Source organism: Ailuropoda melanoleuca, chromosome 5, assembly GCF_002007445.2.
Source record: "Ailuropoda melanoleuca isolate Jingjing chromosome 5, ASM200744v2, whole genome shotgun sequence".
Taxonomy (NCBI): domain Eukaryota; kingdom Metazoa; phylum Chordata; class Mammalia; order Carnivora; family Ursidae; genus Ailuropoda; species Ailuropoda melanoleuca.
The window spans coordinates 11493349-11507915 of NC_048222.1; the positions used below are offsets into that span (position 1 = coordinate 11493349).

Consider the following 14567-nt stretch of genomic DNA (forward strand, 5'->3'; position numbering starts at 1 on the left):
CTTTTTAGACTTGATCATGTCATCCTTCCCTTATACCATCCCCCATCAGCCTTAGCAGAATATTATCTTCTAAAAGCTTTGTTTCAGATTCTCTGAATCTTAAATTTTTCCTCTTTATCTCAGCCGTCTCCAAAGGGACAGTAAATGCTGTTCATGATCACGAGCCCTGGGATACAATGAAGCCTTGAAGTGATGGATTGTCAGAGATTAAAGTACAGTCTTAATTTTTGAAAATTACTAAGCTGACTTATGGCAATCTGCAACCCCAGTGTTAAAAATTCTCAAACAACTCAGGGGCACCTGGGTGGCTCAGTTGGTTAAGCATCTGACTCTTGATCTCAGCTCAGCCCTTGATCTCAGGGTCGTGAGTTCAAGCCCCACACTGGGCTCTACGCCCAGTGTGGAGCCTACTTAAAAAGAAAAAAAAAAAACTTTTTCAAACAACTCAAATGTTTGTCCTCGCTGGTAAGAAAAAATCCCTTGTTTTTGTAAATGTTTTTACTTTTGGGTGGGGGGAATCCCATACCTGTTACCCATTTGGTTCTTTTTTTTTTTTTTTAAAGATTTTATTTATTTATTTGACAGAGAGACAACCAGCGAGAGAGGGAACACTAGCAGGGGGAGTAGGAGAGGAAGAAGCAGGCTCCCAGCAGAAGAGCCTGACATGGGGCTCGATCCCAGAATGCTGGGATCACGCCCTGAGCCGAAGGCAGACGCTTAACGACTGAGCCACCCAGGCGCCCCTACCCATTTGGTTCTTACCACAGTTCTATGAGGTAAATAGAAGAGGTGGTGGTGGTTTATTTCTATTTTACAGGTTTGAAAGCAGAGGTTGTATGGGCCTCCAGGGCCATACAGCTGGTTGGTGATACACGTGAGGTAGGATCCGGGGTGTTTGGCTGGCTCGGTCAGTAGAGCACACCACTCTTGATCTCAGGGTCTTGAGTTTGAGTCCCACACTGGGGGTAGAGTTTACTTAAACAACAACAACAACAACAACATGTAAGATAGGATCCCTTCTGCTGATAATTAACTAGCCTGCTGCTCTTGCCCCGTATGGTCTCTGTGACAATAGTAGGAAAGTCCAGTTCACTGAATAACTGAAAGTTGCACGTGACATTTGTCTTTTTCTTTCTACTATTTAGTTGCTGAGATTTCCTTTCCATTCCTTTCTTAAAACTTCACTTTTTTTGATGGAAAATTTTAATAGATATTAATATTACATATATAATACTATGACGAACCCTTATATACCATCCCCCAGCTTCCACAATTATCACTATTTCGCCATTCTTGTGTCAGCCATCCTCTCATTTTTTTTTCCTGGAGAATTTAAAAATAAATCCCAGACATCATTCCATTTTACCCATAAATACCTCTCTCTGTCTATATATGTATATGGAGATAATATGAAGACATACGTAGATTCCATATATATATATATCTGTAGTTAAGGGGCCTTTCTTCTCTGTCTAAAACATAACCATATACCATTTCACACCCACCAAAATCAGCAATGATGCTTGAACATCATCTAATACGCTATTAATATTCATTTTCCCCCAGATCGTCGTTTTGCAGTTGGTTCTTTCAAATCAGATTCTGAACATGTTCCACACGTTGCTATGTCTCTTATGTCTCTTTTAATCTTTTTCTTTGGGGGGGGGCATCATTTTTTTGTTAAAGAAACCAGTTTGCTTGTCCTGTAGAATTCCCCAGGAGCTGGCCAACTGCATCCTCATGGACATAAAACACTATGTTTTTATATAATGCATTACGTGTAATTCATCCATGAGAATCGAACATATTAGAACACTTTATGAACACTGTATTACAAATATTAAACAACTCCACATTCAGCAAGTTTTTACTGAGCATCTACCCTGTACGGACTTCTCTTTGTAATCTCTCAGGTAATGCGCAACATCTCCCACACCAGAAGCTTTGGTCGGATCTTTGTGTGTTGTCTTCTCTATTTCCACATCACAGATTTGGCAAAAAATCCTGCTAACAAATTCAGACTCGGCACTTATTCTTTTTTTTTCTTAATTTTATTGTGTTTTTATTATTATTATTATCTTATACCCAACATAGGGCTTGAACTCAGGACCCCAAGAACAACAGTCATACCCTCCACCGACTGAGCCAGCAGGGCACCCTTTGTCACTTTTCTTACTTAATTTCTATCATTAGTATTCTAAAACCTTCTCAATTCAGTCTGAGTTCCTACAGTGGACACCAGCTGGATTGTAAGCTTTATATAAGCTTTATGGTACCTGGTCTGTTTGTTTACCAGATGGCCAGATAAAGATATCCCTAGTATTTAACACATCTTCCTACATATAGTAGGTAGACATAAGTCTTTGTTGAGTATGAATGAATAAATGAACTTACCTCTAATCATTATTTCTTTTTCAATGAGAACACTTAGAGTCATGTTCCTAACACATTGTAGTACTCTGGTTTCTTTTCAGAACACACAAATCTTTTGCCTTTTACTAAAATGTCATGATTCCCTTCCATTTACTGAGTACATTCTAGGTTCAGTGGTGAGCTAGAACCAGCTCATATTGCTTTACAAGAGCTGATTATTAAGTTTTCAGGAATTTTTGAGCCTACTGACACTACGTTGGTAGTTCGAAATTGGCCACGATAGGAGTATTGACACCATGGAAATTGCTAGATTGATTGCAACCAGATTCATGAATTGCTGAATAAAGCCATTAAGATCTTTAAGATTTACTCAGTTGAATTTTTGTTCCTTAACAATGCCTCTCCTTTCTGCCTGTAGTGGGCCATTCCTAGGACCAGCTCTTCCAATTTCCCACACCTGAGACCTTCCTGCCGCTCTTAGCCAAAGTGTCGCTTTCTTGGCAAGACCTTCTCTGACCTCTATCCCAATTCTCACACATTACTCTGTTTATTTTCTTCATTGCAGCCATATCTTATTGGGCTACTGTTGGCCTTCTTCCCTGGAATGTAAGTTCTACCAGTACAGAGTCCTTGTCTTTCAGGTGGACTCCTGTAAACCCAGGGCCTAGAATAAGTGCCTGGCACATTGTAGGTGCCTAGACTGATTTAACAACAAAACAACAACAACAAAAACCCAAAAACATACAAAACTTAACTGATTAATCAATAAATGAGGGAAATAAACAATCTGAGACTCTAATCTCTAATCCGAGCTCCAGAGCTGAGCTCTCTGGTTAAATGGATAGTCTTTGGTTTCCAATCAAGGAGTGCCTCTGGCCTGTTTGGACGTGAGCTGGACAGAGAGAGATGGGGCAAACTACCTCCTTGCCAGCTGGTAGCCCCATCCATGAGTCCCAGGAGTACATTCATGTGGTGTGATGTTTCCAAAATTTGATGCCCCACCTTTTACATGAAGGGTGGAACAGACAGGCAGGGAGTACACAGGTGACACTCATCATCAGTAGAAACATTTCAGGGAAGGATAGTTTGTTTTCAGTCTTGGAAACAGTCCTGTGGAGAATGAAATACACAGCAGGACAGAAATTAGAGCTCAAGGGTGGAGCAGGGAGGGAGGTGACTTGTTTGTCTTTGGGAGGGTTTAGGATAAGAAGAATAGTTTAGAATTTAGATAAACATTGTTTTTTCTTTTTTAAACCATTTTTATTCTGTTTTATTTATTTTTTTATTTTTTAAGTAGACTCCACACTGGCCAGAACTTGAACTCAGGATCCTGAGATCAGACCTGAGCTGAGATCTAGAGTCGGACCCTTCACAGACTGAGCCTCGTGGCCTCCATGAAAACCATTGTTTTTTCTGAAAGAAGTCCCGAGGCTCTGCCTGTGGGCAAAAGGATAGAACCTACAAGAGGCAAAGGACAAAAAAGGGAGAAAATGGGGATTTGGGATATTTTCCCTTTTGGATAATGTGCTGCTTATCACAAAACAAGATATTTTGCAGGGTTTTGTTTGTTTATTGTACCTGTGTGTGTGCAACAAAGGTTTACTTCTTCTGTCATAGATGGTGCTACCTTCTTCCATCATTTTTTATGCAAGTGTGATTGACCTACAATAGTTTCACATGTACAACATAGTGATTTGATATTTCCATACGTTGCCAGCCGATGTTTACTGTATTTTGTTTATTGTTACCTTTGCTAATCTTGGAGACTTCCCCTTCCTTTGGGTTCATATTGTCAGGATATGGGGGGGGGGTACGCAGATTTTAAGAACTTCCCCTTCCCAGCACCAATTCTTTGAGTTTTTCCTTCAAATGCAAATAAATTATTTACCATTTGAAAATGTTATAATTAAAGAGAGGGAGGGGCTGTCTCTTAAGCCGAAAAGAGACTTCCTTTTTTTCTGTGTGTGTGGGGGCTGAGAGTCCTTTACAGACATTGAGAAAACCCGCTTCAGGAGAGGTGGACAAAGGAGGGGGGGAATGCTAAATTCAACAGAAGAGAAGAACCGAAGCTGGATCAAATTATAAGACATTAAATCCCACCCGATTCGACATTAGACAACTCTTTATGGTAAAATGTTAAGTACTTAATATTTTATTTTCATTATGGTTCATCCTGCATCGTACCCCAAAGCTATTTGTTCTTAGAACAAATGTGCATATGCTTATTACATTTAACAACCCACTGCTTACAGTTAGCAAAGGGGTCAGGCTAAACCTGCCTCCCGAATGAAAAAGCCTCATTTGCACTTGTGGTGACAAAAACATTAGTTCTCAAACCGAAAAGGAAGAGAGGGGGCTGAAGGGATAATATGTGAGTAATGCTGACTCAATCCTTTTGTTCTTTCGTATCTTTTCTATTCCCGTGCCCCTGTGAGTGTGGACTCTCTCCCCCCATATGTTTAAATTTGAGACTACCTAAGAAGTAATCGAGATAGTTCCAGAACTTAAGACCAAGTGAAAAGCTAGTTGCCACCAAGCCTCCCTTTTGTATCCACCTTTCTTTGAAATGGCTTTCATTGACTATTTGATGGTGTAGGCTCCCAGAAGGGGAAATAACTTAGCCAAAAACTAGTGTTATTTTATTCACTCTGCTGATTTTCATCTGTTCGAAAGGAAATTTGATTTGTTTTCCAAGATCAGTACTAATTTTTGGATTCCCTCTTAAAGAAAGAAAGAAAAAAAAGGATGGCTTTGGGGGCCGAGCGCTGAATCATGAGTTTTGTAGGAGGCGGACCAGCCAACGCAGTTGACTAACCGGGCTGTGCTGCTTTGCTCCTCCTACCCCCTTCCAGCAGCCTCCTTTCTCTGGGGATGCGCGGGTGAAAGTCTGAGGCTGAGGCTCTTTCCCAGTTGATGAAATGCTTCGTCACTGCTGTCATCATCAACCAGGCAGGGGGAAGATGCGTCTTCAGTAATAAGGCATGACTGTAATTCCTCACCCTCTGGCTATTATTAATCATGATTCATTTCATGAAAGAGGGAGTAACAGCCTCCGTAGACCCAAAGCACATCTAAACGAGGAGGGTTTCAGGTTTGGGCATGTGAGGCCTTTCTGTGCATAAAGGGGGAAATGAGTGCGTGCTGGGGGGGAGAGGTCTGGCTGCGGCCGACGGGACAGCCAGGTCGGGCTCCTGCCTGGGGGAGGCCTTCTAATCACGAGAAAATAAAGTCACCCCTTTCTGACTCTCCATTAACAATCTGAATTGATTTAATATTCTGCGGTGATGTTATTTGTCCTTTTTTTTCCTCCTTAGAAAATAAGCCATGCCCAAGGGCCTTGGGCTGTATGCTTCGTCCTGATTTAGCCTGGAATCGTCCTGATTTAGCCTGGAATCGTTTGGGGATTATTCATCCTTGCTAACGAATAACTCCTAGGACTACATAGCTGAAAGACTCTTCGAGATCATCTTGCGTACTGTACCCCCTCAGCTCTGAGAAGAGGGGAAGAGGGTGGGGTTTATGGAGAGCCGCTCAGGAGTACTCCCACCCGACTGTGGAGCTGAGACTCGTGTTTGGCTCTTGGGCCTGTGTTTTTTCTACCGTGACAGAACTTCAGCTGAGCGTGGGCTCTGGAGGGTTTCCGAGTCTCACTGGAGCTCAATAAGAGAGGTGCCTGATTACGAAGAGAGGACAACTTGGCACATGGGTAAGAGGTTGTGTGCTTAGAGGTCAGGCTTTGGGGAAGCAGAGAACCTGGCTTCAAATGGAGACCATGCCACTGCTTGACTGTGTAGTCTTGGGCAAGCTGTTGACCTTTAGGGAAACTGAAAACTAGAACACCTTCGTTTCCTCGTCTGTAAAATGGGTCCAATATTACCAACAAGCCGTGGTTGCTGTGAAAACTAAGACTACGCCGGTGAAGTGCTCGGCACAGTGCACGGTGTATAGTTAGCCCTGGGTAAACACAGGCTCGCACTGCTGTTCTTATTGTTACTCATTTACTTCCATTTACTGGTGAAGACTCGAAGGCTCTGGAAGGTTAAGAAACTTGCCTAAGGTCTCCGGGTACTAAACGAGTGGGGCCACAATTTGCACCCACGCAAGTTTGAGTCCAGTGCTCGCGATCTTTCTGTCGCCATGCCCAGCATTAGCACAGGGTAAGGCAGCCCAGTGGACCCTGATCCCTCCCCAGAATCTTCATCAGCACTCCGTAATTCCATCAGAGCCATCAGAGCCAGGAGAACCCTTCCGTGTGGTGTGCAGGAGGGGGAAATCAGAATCCTTCATTGCACTCCACAAACTCCTTCCTAATCTACCCTGATCAAGTCTTCCCCTCACATCCAGCTTCAGACAAAGAACTAAGCCTAATAAAGGTAACACTCATAATTGCTGTTTCAAAGTAATAACAATATATAGTTAGCTTGCCCTTAATAGGAGAGCTCTCCTGATACATACCTTTTCATCCACACATTTTCTTGCTTAATATTTGTTCTTCCATCTGCCTTGCAAAGATCGCTCTCCCTTTGCGAGTGTTCTTGCGGGTCTGTCCTCCTGCTGACCCTGAATTTCAAGGAGGCGGCTGACACTCAGCAGCGGCTCAGCCCTCTGGCTATACTTTGAGCCTCAGAGAGACAAGCAGGTACATGATTTTCTGCCGCGTTACAAATAGGGAGACAGGAGGGAGTAACTTGGGTTGTATGTGTTCTGCAGCATGGCTCTGTGGGGCTTGGTCATCTTCCTGTGCTTTGGCTCAAAGGAAATGACACATGTTGTTATATACTCTGTCTCCTGGGGATTTCATTTAAACCCTTGCTATAGAAATGCTCTCTCTGGCCTGCAGTATTAACGTCAGTCTCGCTTACTGATGATTCTCTGTGTGCCAGGCACCGTCATAGGCATCTGTCTCACCGCTTTCGAGGTAGCCGTGACGGTCCCATGTTAGTTATGAGCAAACAGATTTTCAGAGAGGTTAAGCAGCTGGCTTAGGATCACACAGCTAAGCACCATGCTATGTAGCTTTGGGATGAAATGGATTTACGATACCCTGAATCTTTAAAGATAGATATTAAACTATTTAATATACATTGTATCCTCAAAACAATTTAGTGAGACAGATGACAGTATTTTCCATCCTAAAACATCCTTCCCTTTTTACTCCTTTTTCTCCTCCCCCAAATACCCCTTTCATGGCCTAACTGCTAAAATGAGTGCCCCCATTCCCTCACATCCCATTCTCTCCGTAGCGTCCTTCCATTGGACGTCCATGCCCATCTTGTCACAGAACCTGCTCCTGTCATTGTCCCCAGTGACCTCCCTGGTGCCAGACCCACTGGTCCTTCCTCCCTACCTCATCTTTGGCAGGTTTTAAAGGAATATTTGACCCAGTTGATCCCTCCCTCCTTCTAGAAAGAATCTCCTCCTTGGGTTTTTGGGGCCCCCCCCCACTCTCCTTGTTTTCCTTCCACCTTCTTCGTCACTGCTCAGTCTCCCTCCCGGGCCCTTCTTATCTGCTGGTGGCATGGATTGCGAGCTGTCAATGCAAGAGCCATTCCTTCCTTCTTCCTCACAGATAAAACCCTCAGCGTTACACAGGGCAGCCAAGTGCCTGGCTAAGAATACTGCCTTTTCTGGACTCCCTTGGTGTTAGAGGTGTGGATGGCCAACGAAGAAGTCAGTTGAGTAAAGGCTGCTAGGACAGCTTTCATTTCTCGAGAAAAAGGGGCCAATTTGTCCCATGCCAATCCTTTCTACCTGAATCGTAGTTGTATGCCCAAAGGTACAACTCCCATCTTGTGACCAGGAAGGCAAGCTCGAGGGTAGAGACCTACATGTCAAGATGGAAGAAGAGGAAGATAAAAGAACTTGGGTCCTCCAAAGTATAACTGATCAGCTGTACCATCCTTGGGTTGCTCAGCTCCAGACTTCATGTTACGTAAGAAGAATACACCCCTGTCTGTCGTAGACGCTCTGCCAGTATATTCTGTTGTTTGCCATTAAATACATTCTGACTCGGGCGCCTGGGTGGCTCATTGGGTTAAACGTCTGCCTTCAGCTCAGGTTATGATCCCAGGGTCCTGGGTCAAGCCCCGTGTCTCCCTCTGGCTCCCCGCTCAGTGGGGAGCCTGCTTCTGCCTCTGCCCCTTCCCCCAACCCCACCCTACCCCCGCTTGTGCTTGCTCTCTCTCTCTCAAATGAATAAATAAAATCTTTAAAAAATAAGTAAATACATTCTGACTTGACACATTACCTGACCTCTGAATATTGGAAACACCCAGGATTTAGTTGTTGGACCCTCTTCTTTTATCTTTCTAATGACACACAGACCCTGGGAGAAGTAGGCAACTTTATGCATTTCATTAGCTTTAAATAATAATTGTGTCCTAATGATATCCAAATTTATGCCTCTAGCCGAAACTTGTTTTAGTGAGATTTCAGGTGTTGTTGATTCTTCTACGTGTCTCACACGTCTGGTACAACAGGAAGCCCTGTATTTCCTGCCTCTTAAATACGTTCAAAATCCAGTTACTTCTCTCCATCCTCAGGGCTACCTCTTTGGAACAAGGCACAGGAAAGGGAAAGCATCCCAGAGATGTCCACATGAATGTGACTTTACTCTTCCAGGAGATACTCACTCAGGCAAATTACCTAATTGTTCCTTACAGGAACTTCCAGAAAGATCCATCAGATTTTCAATATAAAGCATCAACGACATTTTATGCCTCAAAATTTACTGAACCCCTTGCCTTAAAATTCTCCCCTCGTGGGGCACCTGGCTGGCTCATTTGGTAGCGTGTGACTCTTGATCTCAGGGTTGTAAGTTTGAGTCCCATGTTGGATGTAGAGATTACTTAAAAATAAAATCTTGGGGCGCCTGGGTGGCACAGTGGTTAAGCATCTGCCTTTGGCTCAGGGCGTGATCCTGGCGTTATGGGTTCGAGCCCCACATCAGGCTCTTCTGCTATGAGCCTGCTTCTTCCTCTCCCACTCCCCCTGCTTGTGTTCCCTCTCTCGCTGGCTGTCTCTATCTCTGTCAAATAAATTAATAAAATCTTAAAAAAAAATCTTAAAAAATAATTAGCCTTTTGCTAGTTCCAACAATCCTAAACTGTTGTATCATGGTCTTTATCTGATTATAATCAAGGCTCTACACTTAAAAACCTGCCCTAAACCAAACTTCAAATTCTCAATGAAATTCTACCTTGCCATTTTCTATCTAAAACACCACCACCATTGTCTCCTGCTTTACCGGAGAAAGCAATAAACTCAGCTTTGTCTTGTCAACAGGTTATGCTGGGAAGTCAGCTTTGGATGTTATCATCGCCTTCTCACCAGGACCACCCCAATAATTGCTTTGTTGGTCTCCATTTCCACACTTGCTATCCTCAAATCTAGTCTCCAAGTTGCAGCCAGAAAGATCTTATTAAAAAACAATTGGACCTCATTGTTCCTCTGGTGAAAGCTCTCTCAGATGCACCCTCCTCTCTTAGTCACTCCTGAGTTCAGCTGTGGCTGGGGTGGACAGCCCCAGTGGGCTTCGAGTAGATTCATCACACAGCGGCCACCTGCTGTGCTTCCAGCCTGGGGATTCCTCCACCTTTGCAGACACTAAAAAGCCGGAGGCAAGGATTAAACAGTCCCACCTCTAGCCCATCAGGATGAGAATTCCGAGAGGCTTGCTTTATGCTCTTTGGGAAGTGGAGGATGAAGCCCTACCACAGCCCTACCACTCCTGCTATAAGGGCAAACTTTCCCCATTGCTTTTTCCTCCTCCTCTGTCTTGATCTCTTGATCTCCCCTCTTTTCTGGGATCATTCCAAATAAACCACCTGCACATGCATTTTTAATTTCAGGCTCTGCTTTCTCGGAGAACCCACACTAAGGGACCCCATCCTGGCTTTCCCTTTCACTTGGAGTAATCCCCACTCTGCCAACAAATCACTGCTTAACTTTGACATCATCTAATTCCACTCTTCCCTCTTGTATACTGTAGGCACTTTGGTCCCCTCCTACTTTCTTGAATATACAAAAATAAAAATGCCAGTGAAGGGCAGCAGAATATGCCACCCCAAAATAGGCCTCTTTGGCATGAGGATTTTGAGCCAATTATTTTTGAGAAAAAGCAGACACAAGAGAAGCTCTAGAAACAATAGAATTTATCCTTTTGTAAAAGAAATTTACATTTATAAGGGGTATCTCCCTTTGTAGGGTATCTCCCTGTCTGTACCAGGAAGAGAAGAGTGATGCGAAATCACAAGAAATCATCAGTGGAGAAGGGGCCAGACTTGAACCTGTAGAGCAAACTTACTTGTCCTCTTCCCACTAACCTCTGTTAAAAAAGAAACAACAGGGGCACCTGAGTGGCTCAGTCAGTTAAGTGTCTGTCTTCAGCTCAGGTCATGATCCCAGGGTCCTGGGATCAAGCTCCATGTTGGGCTCCCTGCTCGGTGGAGAGCCTGCTTCTTCCTCTCCTCTCCACTTGTGCTCTCTCTCTCTCAAATAAATAAATCTTAAAAAGAAAAAGAAACCCCAATAGATTCAAAATGGAGTCACTTGTGCTAAACCCCACATCAGCAAACCAAAACTTGATACCTGTCCTAATTGCATTTTCTGCCTTTCCTAGGAATGTGACCTTTAACCAGTCAATCTGAAATTACCAGGTCAGCACTAGAGAGATAATCTGCCTGTTAAACCCCCTGTCTTCCCCCAAAGGATGGTGACCTTACTTGAAACAATCTACTCTGCTACAATATGTCCTTGCCTTTCCTCCTTCTGCCCATACAGATCTTCCTCAACTAAGATGGGGTTACATCCAGATAAACCCACTGTAAATTGAAAAACCGTGATTCAAAATGCACTTGATACACCTAAACTACTAAACATCATAGCTCGTGAGGCCTAGCTTAANTATACAGATCTTCCTCAACTAAGATGGGGTTACATCCAAATAAACCCACTGTAAATTGAAAAAACCGTGATTCAAAATGCACTTGATACACCTAAACTACTAAACATCATAGCTCGTGAGGCCTAGCTTAACTTAAATGTGCTCAGAACACAAATTAGCCTACAGGTGGGCAAAATCATCTTACACAAGGCCTACTCTATGATAAAGTGCTGAATGTCTCATGTAATTTATTGAAGGGTATACTGAAAGTGAAAACCAGGATGGTTGTGTGGGTGCAGAATGGTTAGTGGGCTCCGGGTTGTACGTCTTGTGATCGCGTGGCTGGCTGGGGGCTGAGGCCTGCTGGTGCTGCCCTGCACCACAAGACATTATCATTTCTCATATCACTAACCCAGGAAAAGATCCAAATTAAAAAAATTTAAGTATGGTTTCTAGTGAATGAATATAGTTTTCATACCATTGTAAAGTAAAAAAACTCCCAAGTTGAACCATCAGAAGTCAGGGACTATCCATAAAAGTCTTCCATTTTGTACAGTTCCTCAGAGCGCCTTTCTTTCTGCTAAGATGGGATGTTGCCCAATTCATGAGTCACTAAAAAAAAGCCAATTAGATCTTTAAATTTACTCAGTTGAATTTTGTTTTTTAACAGATTTGGTGGCATTGGTGGGCCCAAACACTTCTGATGGCTCAGGGACAATGAGAAGCACAGTGTGGTAGCAGTGAACCCTTTGAGTTCTGTCCTTCTCATCATTTCTGAAGTAACTTCCTCTTAGTTTTGAGCTCCACTGTCTTTGTGTCAAGCTCCCAGTTGAACTGGCTTTCCAGTCCTGGGCAGGTCAGCTTGAGCTAGCAGATGGTTCCATGAGAAACTCAAATCCCCAGGCCTTGGTTCAGTCTGCAATTTTCCTATTTGAGTGAAAACCCCCAGCCCTTGGTTTTGTCCCCAGATTCCATGCTAGGAGTTGCTGGTGGTTTAGGCTTCAGTTCCCAGATTTGTTTGGAACCAGTCTGCCGTCCTCATTTTTGGGGGTCTTTGGGTTCAATCTTTTCCCCTGTGTCAGAATTCACATTGACAATCGTCAGTAGTGTGCAGAGGGCCTTCTCTTGGCCAGGCCACAGTAATATCTCTTGGTCACATCCGGTGAATTAAAGTGCACATGCTTGTTTGTCTTTTTTTGTGTGGATAAAGGCTACTGTGTATGGGAATCTCAGAAGCCAATAAGCTGCAAAACTTGATGGGCATGGGCTGAACACCTAAAAGCTATTAGAGCACTTGCTATTTCATTCTCATGTTAGGATAAGTTGGTCAGGGAATGGGTCAGATTGACACTAGGTCACCTGCCAGCCTCAGGAAAATGTGCACGCAAGGAGGTACACTGTAAAACATCACACAGTCTCCAACCTAATGGCATATCCCTGTTGGCTCCAAGAGACTGAAAGACTTAGCTAAAAAGAACCGGTAAGTTCCAAAGAGTCAAGGGCACCACCTTCAGCACCCCCCCACCCCCCCGCCTATTTTATGTCCAAGAGCTATGGTCCTGGAAGCTATAAATAACTACAAAAAATGGCAAAAATTAAAGACAAAAATATTATCTAGAACAATACCTAGGCCTCCCTTCTAGGGGTCTATCATCAAAACGCTAACCCAGAGACTGATGTCTCAATTGTAATCAAGTAGGACACTGGAAAAGAGCTTGTCCTTGAAGACTCTACACAAATTCTTCAACATCAACGTCGAATGCCTTTCTATCCCCCAAAGAAGAGCTCCCATGTAGGTTCCTCCTGGAGTTAATGAGACTTTGAAGGATTTTCCAGTAAACTGCTACATTATTGCCTTAAACAGCCACATGAAACAAAAATTAAAATTAATGACTCCCAATTCTGGTGTATATCAGAGGTTGCAGAGGGGATCCTCGGAAAACTGACAGAAGCCAGTGAAGAATGAGAATTCTTACCAGAGTCAGCTCTCCCAAATCTCTGACTGTAGTGTCCATCGAGAGAGGAAATTAAAATTGTCAGGGCACCTGGCTGGCTGGCTCAGTTGGTAGAGCACATGACTCTTGATTTCAGGGTTGTGAGTTCAAGCCCCGTGTCAGATGTGCAACTTACTTTAAAAAAAAATTCACACACACACACACACACACACACACACACACAATTCACATGTCCCTTCCTTTCCAAATCCAGACCCATTGATTCTTTCTCAGGTATAGCAATTGCCTTCATGCTTGTCTCATCTTGTGTCCTAAGAACTTGTTTTGCCTTTCTGCCTGCCTGGGACATGTAGGTTGCCAGCCTATCTTTGGGAGTGACTCTGGATTGTGGAAAGGTAGTATCCTTTGCACTCTCTTTGGGGACCCACTCCTCCTACGTAGGAGAGAGTTGTTCAATACTGCCTGAAAACTGACAAGTTCTTTCTCCTCCCCTACGCTAAGATAAAACTATGTACCCAGAAGGAAAGACAAGCCCTGTAAAGCTTTTGTGGAAGGATTCCACATTCCAAAGACATTCTAAACATAAGACATAACTGAAACATTCCAAAGCAGCAGCTCTAAATCCAGAATGTAGAAATCTTTTGATTTCCATCTTAGTTGGAAATCTCCCTGACATACAAAGTGAACTGAAGGCAAGAAGATTGGATGCATAGATCAACCTATGATATCATTTAAATTGCAACCCAATTCCATAAGGAATGAGAAGCAACCATCTTGATCCTACAAATCTTTGCAAGATCAGAAATGCAGCTCTGGAAAATTCAAAGTCCACCTATCCTTTTTAACAATTAGTCTCTCTATTCATCTCAAAAGGCTTGTAGGTGTTGCAGAAATTCTGGCCTAGGAAACAAAAGTCCTTCTTGAAGCAATGTGCACTCTTTCCCCTTGGCTTTGAGATGTAAATGTTCTAACTGGTTTTCTCCAAGAACCCTATCTTCTCATCTGGCCTGAAATGCAAACTTCAGAGATAATTTCTATCAGAAGAAAAACAAAAGAGGCAAAGGTGATATGAAGTTTAGGAGAATGAAAAAACCTTAAGTGTCTTCTCCACAAATACTGGTAAAAAGCTTTAGCCATCCAGTCAGGTAGCCTGAACTTATTCCATCTGCCAGAAACACAGTTTGGATCCATTTTTTTTTAAGATTTTATTTATTTATTTGACAGGGAGACAGCCAGCGAGAGAGGGAACACAAGCAGGGGGAGTGGGAGAGGAAGAAGCAGGCTCCCAGCGGAGGAGCCTGACACGGGGCTCGATCCCAGAACGCCAGGATCACGCCCTGAGCCAAAGGCAGACG

The 14567-nt window shown here is 43.4% G+C and overlaps 1 long non-coding RNA gene across 1 annotated transcript; it reads right to left on the reverse strand.

Annotated features, from left to right (window-relative positions):
- Positions 1–814: 814 nt before the first annotated feature.
- On the reverse strand, positions 815–7066 carry LOC117802212. Its single transcript, XR_004625274.1, has 3 exons — positions 6829–7066; positions 3376–3483; positions 815–975 (listed from the first exon to the last, which is right to left on the reverse strand). It is a non-coding gene; the product is annotated as an uncharacterized LOC117802212 (long non-coding RNA).
- Between the last annotated feature and the right edge of the window lie 7501 nt (positions 7067–14567).